This window comes from Zerene cesonia, chromosome 23, assembly GCF_012273895.1.
Source record: "Zerene cesonia ecotype Mississippi chromosome 23, Zerene_cesonia_1.1, whole genome shotgun sequence".
NCBI lineage: Eukaryota > Metazoa > Arthropoda > Insecta > Lepidoptera > Pieridae > Zerene > Zerene cesonia.
The window spans coordinates 1185416-1194166 of NC_052124.1; the positions used below are offsets into that span (position 1 = coordinate 1185416).

General features: G+C 32.3%; 1 protein-coding gene and 1 non-coding gene across 3 annotated transcripts in view; both read left to right on the plus strand.

Annotated features, from left to right (window-relative positions):
- Window positions 1–3331: 3331 nt before the first annotated feature.
- Trnav-cac lies at window positions 3332–3404 on the plus strand. The gene has a single exon. It is a non-coding gene; the product is annotated as a tRNA-Val (tRNA).
- A 3020-nt stretch (window positions 3405–6424) lies between these two features.
- LOC119836288 (clavesin-2-like) overlaps window positions 6425–8751 on the plus strand; it is a 17173-nt gene continuing 14846 nt past the window's right edge. For both annotated transcript variants that reach the window (XM_038361581.1, XM_038361580.1), the window contains exon 1: window positions 6425–6583. The gene's annotated coding sequence lies outside the window, so the exon portion shown is untranslated. The remainder of the gene's footprint in view (window positions 6584–8751) is intronic.

An 8751-nucleotide genomic window follows, 5' to 3' on the forward strand; every position in this document is an offset into this window, starting at 1 on the left:
AACGGTTATTTTAGTATCAAATTTAGTATAAAAAGGTATTTTATTATTTATTTGTATCACATCTTCACGGCACTAACATGTTTCTACTAAAGAATAAAATATTTTGTGGGGAACACCGCCCATTCGCAAAAAGCCTAAACTTTGACCAGCCTCAGGGGTTCACCTATGATTAGTTATAGGCGTTTTTAGAGCTATTCTGGTTACCAGTTTGAGCTATTACACAATAGATATATTTATCATATTATTATTACATGTACGCGATTGTTGAGGAGAGATTTTTACGAAGGACAATGTATTGGATAAATGCTACTTAATATTAAAAATGCGAAAGTTTATAAGGATGTGTGTGTATTTGTTGCTCTTTCACGCAAAAACTACTGAACCGTCTGCAATGAAATTTGGTACGTAGATAGCTGGATAACTAGAATAATATATAGGCAACTTATTATCCCGATACGTTCCTACGGGATACGGACTTACGCGAGTAAAACTGCGGGGCGCCGCTAGTACTTGATATGTATCTGATGGATTGGTAGGGGTCAGAAGGTTACGAACAGAGTTACGCCGATTTAATTCTCAAGTATTGTGTGTAGATTTCACAAGCATGACGTACGATGATTATGTAAAATAAGTTAAATTAAATAATTTGAAAGCACTAAGAAGTCGGCTACGAAATTTCTATGTCCGATTTGCTTAGAATGATAATTTTTTTTTATTTTTTATTTATTTAAAATATTTTGCGGATCACTCCCTTTTAACATGTTTAATTTTTATATAACATTTTTATTAGATATCATTGGTATTTATTCTGACTTTAATGAGGAAATTATATGTAATGAATTAAAAAAGTGGATTATATGATATTTATTGAAACTAGATCACTATTTCGATCCCTAGTGCCTACTCATATAATATAATTATTAACAACAAAACAAAACAAGACAGCGATGTCCCCCGGGTTGTAAAATGGGATCAAATTGCACCAATTTCCTCAAATACAGAGGATCACGTCAAATTTGAAAACCCACGGAATGATCGACTAACAAAACCAAAAAAAACCTTTCATTACATCGAATTCAGAACCTACTTTATTCACAATATGGTGAAAACAATTAAATAGTTATCTAATATATAAAATTCTCGTGTCACAGTTTTCGTTGTCATACTCCTCCGAAACGGCTTGACCGATTTTGATGAAATTTTTTGTGCATATCGGGTAGGTCTGAGAATCGGCCAACATCTATTTTTCATACACCTAAATGATAAGAGCAAGGCAGAACATCGTTTGCCGGGTGCAGCTAGTTTATATATACAAATCAGATAACGGTAAGTAAAACTGGTGCTAAATACATCTGCATCTTCTCCCCTGCCCCTTGTGGTACAAGGCACAGTCCAAAGGGATCCAGCTCCAGCTCACAGACCTAACAAAAATTCATAGTACAGCAGAGCACATAAAGCAAAAAAAAGATACGTAGATTTTTTTATGTCATAGCGGGCAACTGAGCTGGTGGTTGGCCTCATGGTAAGCGTCACCACCATGAACATTAAAATGAACATGAACATTCGCAAAGGTAATACCTCTGCGAATGCGCTGCCCGCTTTTTTGGGGTAAGGGAAAAGGAAAGGATTAACGACTGGAAAGAAGGAATGGACTGGGACGGGTGTGGAAACGGAAATGGGCCTCCTATCTCCACAGATAACTAACGATTATTGAAACAAAGCTATTCTCTACACAAGGGCACAATATTTGAGGTTACAACAAACCACGGTAGTAACCTAATTATTTCAAAACGAAACCATTAAAGTGCCATAAAGTTAAAAGGCATCTTCAACAAAACCGTCCGTACCTAGTTTCCCACGGCACATCACTTTCGGTTTCGCGAGGTGATCACGATTTAGTGTTGTGCGTCTTATCGATACCGGCAATCTTTTGCACTGCATCTTTTGAGTTCTTTTTTGTATATAAGAGCGCGCGAAAATTGTTATGTTAAGACGTTAAAATCCACATAGAAATGCCTATCAGTCTAAACAAAATAATAAAAAAATCTTTATTTGTTCACTAAGTTCTAAGTAATATTTTCGTTATATCATATCATACTGGAGCTATCTCTGATACGGAACGCAATGGACATCAGTATATAAATAACCGACTGTTGCAAAAGCCGTTCTAAGTTCCATAATTAAACAACACTTATCCATAAGATGTTAGGATCTGCTCAGTCAGGTGAATCATCAATGAAATATTTCAAAACATAAAAATATATATTTAATATATATTAAAAAAATAAGTTATATATGTTATATATATATACATATAACAATCGACAGTTCTTATACATCACTAGTATAATTATCTAGTTCAACTAGCTGAACTCTAGTGTAAGTGAACTTTTGTTATTACGTCGTGAATTAAGACCTTGTTTCGCAGTTTACGCAGTAATAAAATTGCATAAATTGTAATTAAAACGCAAAATGATAGGCCAATTTACATAAAAGTACTCAATGGTTCATGAACGAGAAAGAATTATGTCCTATCGAATTTGTTTTTACTGTATTAGATAGTAATTATAATATAAAAACTATTGAAAAGAAAAATACGACCGGATTGAAAGTCCTTTGTCATTCACCGTACCGTAACGTGGCCTGATCTATCACAACAATAACTCTTCAGTGAAACAATTTCTTCTATTCTTCGGTTTTGTTAGTATAACCACAGATAACATAATACTTTATCTGTTGCTTTATTGCCGAATTATGTGTGTAAGGGACATTCAAAGCCATCTATTGAGACCTTGAATAACCATCTTTCCATTTAACTAATATGAAACACTAGCTGCGCCCCGCGGTTTCACCCGCGTAAGTCCGTATCCCGTAGGAATATCGGGATAAAAAGTTGCATGTATGTTATTCCAGTTGTCCAGCTGTCTACATACCAAATTTCATTGTAATCGCTTCAGCAGTTTTTGCGTGAAAGAGCAACAAACACACACACATCCTTACAAACTTTCGCATTTATAATATTGGTAGGATTATTTCAATGTCGTCAGTCTTGAAGCTCGGGGACATTTTTTACTTTACCAGCCAACCTGGCAAACGCTTTCGCTGATTCTCAAACTTGTCGGATATGCAAACATAATTTTATGAGAATCGGTTCGGCCGTTTCGGAGGATAATGGTAACTAACACGTTGTGACTATGACACGAGAATTTTATAGATATAGATGAACAATTAAGTAAAGTAGGTATCTTGTTATCTGTATCAACGATAAAATTTGATATGACTGCTTGTTGATTCAAGATAACTATTTGATAATTTCAACTGTCAACTCCAAGTTTCCGTAGTGTAGCGGTTATCACGTGTGCTTCACACGCACAAGGTCCCCGGTTCGATCCCGGGCGGAAACAGACTTTTATAATTCTTTTTTATCCGTTCTGACTATTGCATACACGTTGCTTTACACATTAATAATATTAAATAATAAAAAAAAATACTTCAAAGTATTGTCATAAGTTTTTATTGTATGTTACTCTTTAAATACATACACTACAATATGTATGACGAAGAATTCAGTATTATGATAAAAAGGCAAACAATTTTCAACACATTTTTAATAAAACACGACTAACAAGATGAAATCACTTTTTGCAATAATCTTTAGAACAAAATGTAGCAGCCATAATATTATATATTCTAATGCTTTTATTATATCATATGTACATACTCGTAAATATTTTTTACATAGTATTGAAAAGCTATTAAGCTTCATTTTCGCTACTCATCACTCGTTGTCAAATTTATGACGCCTACCAATTTTTAATAGTATATATTACTAAACTCTAAAGGTGCGTTAAATGAAAGCTAAGGCGTAGAAATGTATGTGTATATAAAGGACATCCTTTCGCTTACGTTTCCTTTACAATATACAATTTTTCTCGTTTTAATACCAATTTAGATTACTACGTCATAAACACTATTTTTTTATACCCATTACAGTATTTTACTACTAGTGTAGGTACTAGTGTAGGTAGTATGATATAATCCTACTATAATATTATAAATGCGAAAGTTTGTAGGGATGTGTGTGTGTTTGTTACTCTTTCACACAAAAAATACTGATCCGATTGCCATGAAATTTAGAACGTAGACAGCTGGACAACTGGAATAACATATAACTTTTTATCCCGATATTCCTACGGGATACGAACTTACGCGGGTGAAACCGTGGGGCGCAGCTAGTCTAATATATTATTAAGATACTTAATATAAGCCGTGAGTTCTTTTCAAAGTAACTCTGTTAATATTCACATTATAATGTAGCACTCGCGAAGTTTGCAATAACCATTGTATTGTATGTTATTGACATGTTTGCTCATAAAAATCGCTATAAAATTTTTTATGCAACTTCTATGTAATTAATAAGTCAGTGTTAGTTTGTATGGATAATACAATTTTTGCAAAACAATAATTGTAAATATTCATCTACATGTTGCCCGCAGCTTCGCTCGCGTGATCACCTTGGGGGTTGAAGTTATCTAAAACCAAAGTAAAACGAACTTTTACAACAAATTTAGTTTTCGTATAATGTTTATTCTGGCCACCTTAATGACCATAGATTCTCATGACCACCACGAACGTCCTTACTTATCTCTTAATTTAAATTATGGGTAATTAATCTTAATTCAATGAATTTTTGCTTATTTAATTAATCATTATAAGAAGTTTATTTGAATTGATAATGTGTGATTATATGAGTTAATTAATTTCAATATTCAGCAATTCGATTATGTTCTCATAATAAAATTGAGATATGTTTTAAGGTACTATTACATAAACATAAGGCAATATTTACATAAACATTAAATGGCTAAGATACACGTGTGAGATCTTGACCACTCTTTTATATATATGAACTTATAGGTAGAAGGTTATGGGATATTCAAATGAAAAAAAAAAAATAATTATATAAGATTTTTATTAGAAGATTTGCCGGATCGCAATCATGATAATGATTCAAACCAATTCCCTGCGCCTGGTGCCTTTTGGTTTTATTATAAATTATAACTAAAACGTACTCTTTTTTTCTTTATAAAACTGGAAATCGTTAGGTACAAATGAATGATCTCTTTTACACCTTATGAACTATTTAGATCATGAGGCCATTTGCTTTTCAACAATATTGTTTACTTATTTCTTAAATTAAATTTTTCATATTACATATAAAGCGAGTCCCTTGTCGTCTACGTTGCAGATGGTGGATATAAAGGAAAGGACTGGAAAGGAAAAGGATATGGACATCTGACTCCGCCCCCCACCGAACAAAACGCAGCAAATTCGCACGCTGTTATTCCACGGCCATCTCCTATGTGGGTGTGGTACCCGGTGCGAGCTGGACCAATTCATGCCGAAGCATGCTCTACTTCCAGGTTTAAAGTCTCCATATGTTATAGTACCGGCGCCTCAAAATCAATTATCACCTGCTTTATCTATATGTAAGTGTTTTCTATTGCAGGTCGACCCTTTCTTGATCTTTAAATAAAAAAAAAATCGTTTAGTCTTTAGTCAAATTACAATAATTTTCTAGATAGCCTAAAAACTCATTAGGATTATAAAAATTTACTAAGTATTATGAAAATCCTATCCTATTCTCTCCTACTAGTATTATAAATGCGAAAATTTGTGAGGATGGATGTATGTGTATGTATGTTTGTTACTCTTTCACGCAAAACCTATTGAACCTATTGAGCAGGACAACTGGAATAACACATAGGCACACTTTTTATCCCGATATTACTACGGGATACGATTACGCGGGTGAAACCGCGGGGCGCAGCTAGTATGATATATAAACAATTTAATTCGCATTTAACTGTTCTAGTCAAGCTAATGGTTGTTACTCAGATTAAAATCAGGTACCTACATTAACAAACATTAACAAAAATAAATAATAATCTAATGTATGCCAAAGGAATTGATGCCGAATTTTTTGTGGTTTTAAATTTGCTTCATTTTGTTTGATTTTTAGTATCATTTTCCTGGTTTGGTTTGTTTTATTAGCGTACTAGACGATCGTCCCGGCTCCGCCCGGATATCAACATTCCTGTTCCAAAGGGGGCATTTAATCGGGATAAAAAGTATCATATCACCCAAATCAGCTCACACTTTGTCTGTACACCAAATTTCATCAAAATCCGTTCAGTAGTTCGAGTGTGATTGGACAAACATTCAAACAAACAAACTTTCACATTTATAATATTAGTGTGAAGTGTGTTTAATGTGATTTTTTGGGATCTGACAAAACAATGTTTTTTTTTAAATATTGAAAATTACAAACATTATCACGAAGTATTCGAGGGCCAACCAGTAAACCAACCTGCGACTGCGTTCGAAGGAACACATTTTCTGTGTGAAAAGATATTTTCTTTAGTCATCTTACAGCCACATGCGAATGCGCAAGTATTTACGTAACCGTATAATATTATGGGCTATTTACATTGATTTATAAGTTTTATTTTATTTGTGAATCTTTTATTCTATTTAGAAATTTTTGATTGAGACATTTGGGATTCGAGGTGCGCACGCGCAGGTAAATTATTTACTTTTATTATATTATAATAAGCAAATTTTACAATAATTTAAGCTAATAAAATATTTAGAACATTTGTTTTAGAATTATGATATTTGGAATTAAAATTAAAAAAATTATATGTTATTATTTTTCTGTATAATTATTATGTATTTAAATCACTTCATATAATACAAAGAAATTTAAATGATACGAAAAGTTTGTAATTACGTACATTCAACCACTTCGAGTTACGTTCCGGTTTTCTTAAGAAACCGCTTTCCCATCGAGAGCTAATTGTTGTATATAAATTATTTATAGATAGAACAATTATTTTATGAAACCCTGTATTATCAATAATATATAGTTATTAATATTAAAGAGGGTTTTATTTTGAGTTGTGACGACGTAGAATAAAATTCTATCACTTTGGTGATTGGTGAAATATATTTTTTCCTGCGCTGGTTTGCATTAAACAAAAAGCTCTCATATTTGACGATTTCTCACATTTGCCACTTTAGTAAATCAAAGTCAAGACATTCTATGTCTAAGTCTATAATCTAAGTCAAATATTGTTAATTCGAAGTGTTTTCGAGCATCATTAAAATTTCTTAAATTTTATTATGGAATAGCTGTTCGCCCCGATTTCGCCCGTGATACATATATAGCCTATGGTTACTCAGTTTAATTGCAGTTTCCTAATTGTGAAAGAATTTTTTAAATCGGTCTATCCGTTCACGAATGATGGCCTGACCATAGATGTATAGATTATTTTAATTTTCTAGAACACGAATTTAAGATTAAAACTAAAATAATGACTGTAAATGTCATAGTCATAGAGATATCATATTTTTTGTGTTTTGTAAAATTTGATGACGACACATTTTTATTTCACCGTATGTATGTTTCACAAGATGTTTCGATATATTTTCTCTTAAAATCTGCGTTAAAAATAAATCAAATAACTTGTGTGGTAACAAAAGCGATATAAAGAAACTATTTTTTTATAAAAAAAAAAATGTAAATTTTTATAGATCGTATGAGTTTACAATTCATTTTCCTTATGTAAATTTTACGACGTTCATATGTAGGAAAGGAAGAACAAAGCTAATCAAAGCGCGCGTCCCTTATCCTTACCCTTTCGGATCCTTTCCTTTATTCTCGTCAATCTTTATTCTTTACCTTTTAAGGTCGGTAATTCATTTGCAGACACATAAAACTTCTGCAAATGGCATTACTCCTCTGAAAATGTTCATGGGCGGTGGTAGCGCTAACCATCAGGCGACCCATCAGCTCATTCGCCTGCTTTGACATAAGAAAACCAATGAAAATCATCGAAGCTCATGAATTTGAGTTATTTATAACTTGATTTGAAGAAGATATATTTTTTTGAGTTTTTCAAAACTAACTGCGACGCGCGGTTTCACCCGCGTAAGTCTATATCCCATAAGAATATCGGGATAAAAAGTTGCCTATGTGTTATTCCAGTTGTCCAGCTCTCTACGTACCGAATTTCATTGCAAACGGTTCAGTAATTTTTGCGTGAAAGAGCAACAAACACACACACATCCTTACAAACTTTCGGATTTATAATATTAGTTTGATTATTTTCAACGTTTACACTAAGTTTATAATACAGTATTTACCTTCTTTCTTATGAGATGCCCCGGTCAAAGGTATGATACCCTCAGAAAAGTTAATAATAAAAAAAATATTTATTTTAAAATGCAAATTTTTGATTACTTATTGCTCATTACCCATTGTAATTATAATTTTAATAATTCATTATAATTAATTAATGATTTGAAATGTAAATTGTCAGTCATCTACCGTGTAAATGCTTCAAAATTATAAAAGATTTGTTTCCTCATGAGAGCTTCTAATTTATCTCAGTATCCATATTAAATAATTCTAGATAATTTTAGATTTCGCCAACTGTTACAATTGACCCATCATTTCTTAACAAACTAGCTCAAATAAAATTGTATTGTCTTAATGCGCAAAGATCAAAATATTTCAACTAAGTATAGCTTTTCCTTTACATATTGCATTTTAATTTTTCTTTTATTCTTATTAATATAATAAATGTGAATGTAAGTTTATTTGTTACACTTATAGTCCGGTCAATTTAGACATTTGACCCACGACAAATTCAGGGGAAGCTGAAAATTCTTAAAATTGTTTAAATT